The following is a 2,915-nucleotide window of genomic DNA, read 5'->3' on the forward strand; positions in this document are numbered from 1 at the left end:
CATTTTCCTGCACGCGTCCTACGAGGCACGAGGACTAAAGAGCGTAGACTCCTGCCATAACATTGGCATGATTTGTCTCGAGGGACACTCAATTCATCTTGCTGAATTGAATCTAAGCTCTACTCTCTTTTAGCGGATCTCCATCTGCTAGTGGAATAGTGGCCCTGGTCAAGATACTAGTCCCGGCTGCATCAACTCTTGGTACTGAAAGCCACTTGGAAACAGTCATTCGGAAAACTATACATGCGGTTAAGTCTTGTTAAATTAAACTGGTGTCTGTCCAAGTGCTCCCACTTTTTTTTTTTTTACAAGCTCTTTAATCACTGAGAAACCAGATATACACTTTCTTTTGTTGAAACTGGAATGGAGAATCTTGGAGAAAAAAATGTTCCTCTGTCCATATGGATTTATCTGCTTTAAGCCTCCACATGACCAGGGTTAAATAACCTGGAATCTTCTTCAGTCTCAGAGGCTGTCAGACCAGGATGTATCTCTCCAGGTCCAAATTTACTTGGATCTCTAATCCCTGTATGACCAAAAAAAAAATAATTTTTAGTGAAAAAAAAAAAAAAAAAAGTGTCTTGCATGAATTTAACTAGTCCTGAAATGAAGTCTTTAAACTGCTCAGCAGACTGTGAAACAGTTTCCTGAGGGCTAGATCTACATTCCACACAAAGCTGCATTATAATCTTCAGACTGAGATTTGTCACATGCTGGACCACTGATGAGATGCTGCTTTTCTTCCTGTTAACAGGCAATGAAGGAGTACTGAGAAGGACAAAGTATCAACTATTACTACAAAACAATAAAGCACTTCTAGTTAGGGCTTTCCTAGTACGGCTGCTCTTCGGCTTTTTGGGGATGGTGATAAGGATTTCAATTTTTTACTGCTGTTTTTTTGCGGCGACCACCAGTTCACACTGCTCTGTGCTCCATGTACCAGATTACATAGAGGGCGACCTGCAAGTCAGACACCAAGATCCTGCTCTAAGTGCGCATTCAATGAAGGGAGCCAATGTATTCTATGCCGACACCATAGGAAGGGGGGAAACCAAGGCCATTCGGGACTCACGGGGATATGGGAAGCCCCAACATTATAAAGCGTTACACTGACATCCGTTACAGGAGGAACCTCCGATCGTTTTCCTGGACATTCAACTAAGAAACAGGATAACACAACAAAATAGAAGACACACTGAAAGAGGGGTCACACTATATACCATACATGTTAACCCGTGCATGATACTCATGCATTCTAGTCAAATCAAGCTACTTAAGGTGTTTAAAAGGTTCTTGTCATGCATTTGGGGCTAGCCCAGGCCTCCTCAGGGGAAGAGCGTTACTTCCCGACGCAAGTGCCCTTTTTTAACGTGGTTTTGTCCACATGTCACCACCTCATCATTTTTCTCCATCACCTCATTCTTCATCGCTACATCCTTCATCAAGCTACTTAAGGTGTTAAAAACTCCCCACTGTCACCCCCAGCAACCACTCCCAACTGTCACTTCTCCTTCAAGAAATATATAGGTCAGTGTATAACTCTGCCCAGCAGGTGGCGCTGCAGCTTGTTTTGTTTTTTTCACACATGCCACTAGGCATTTATATAGTAAATGGAGACATTGACTTCCCGGCCTAATTAACCAAGTTCAGTTGTGTTGCTGGACAAGATATTTCCAAGATATTCAAGGTGTAATCACAGGGCACAAGGACAACTTGTGGAGGCAGGTGTTACTAGCTTAGCGGCATCCTGTCTTTATCGCTGCAAATATGATTTGCTATAGGCTACAATAGTTTTCATAAATGTCCCCAGAGTTAAATATGACAAACTGGCTGTGATAAGTAGTCGATTTAAACATAAAAAACCACACTCGTTCCTGCTTGTTTGTTATAGCGTGCAATACGTGTATGAAACGTCTGCTGTTATGTTATTAGAGATAGGCTTTTTTTTCTTTCATTAAGTGTATTGGTTTAACTTATTACTAGAGATGCTCACTGACCCCCGTGAACTGGTTTTGGATCTGGATTAGCTTCGTGTTTTGGTTTTGATTTTGGCTCTCATGTGTTTTGGGGTTTTTTTTAGAAAAAAAAAATCCTAAAATAAGCTAAGAGCACATAATTTTGCTCTTTTATTGTTCCTACATTATTAACCTCAATAACACTAATTTCCAGTCATTTGATGTCCATTTTGACCACCTCACAGATCACAATATTATTTTCATACACTTTCGGACAAATACTGCAGCGATCTGTCTGGATGGTAAGCGACAGAGCAATGACACAAACACACGGCAGTTCCTAGCACATCTAGGACACATTGGCGCACAGCAGTGGCAGAAAGGAAAAATGGTGCAAGATGGAATTGTCCTTGGACCCGACCTCCCCCCTACCCACCGTTATGTTGGATTTTAAAAAGGAATCCAAAAATCGGGAGATCCGACAACGTATCGATGACGTTTTGCCTCGTTTTCAAATCCGAAAAAGCGTGAAGGTACCAAGCCGGCTTGGCTCTGCTACGTTCGGGTATATTTGGTTCTCGGGAAACCGAGCCTGAGCATCTCTACTTATTACTGAGATTAATGTATGGCCCTTTGGAAGGATAGAGGGGGCCCCCATGTGGCTCTTGAAGGGTATCTGGTTATGTAAGTAGTGTACCAGTGATTGACAAACATATGAGATCTACCAGAGAAATGACCATTATTTGAATTTAGTTCATGAAGATTAAAATGATACGTAAACTCACAATCCTACAACATGTTGCATTTACAGGATCCAAGGTGGACCAAATGAGGTCATGGATATTTTCTGTGTGTAAAAGGAAAACGTAGATTGATGTGTCTGTGTGAACCCAGCGGTTCCCATGTTTCTGGAATACTCCCAGCTGTTCTACACAGAATAAAACACATTTTTACTCATCG

Source organism: Mixophyes fleayi, chromosome 3 (assembly GCF_038048845.1).
Source record: "Mixophyes fleayi isolate aMixFle1 chromosome 3, aMixFle1.hap1, whole genome shotgun sequence".
Lineage (NCBI taxonomy): Eukaryota > Metazoa > Chordata > Amphibia > Anura > Limnodynastidae > Mixophyes > Mixophyes fleayi.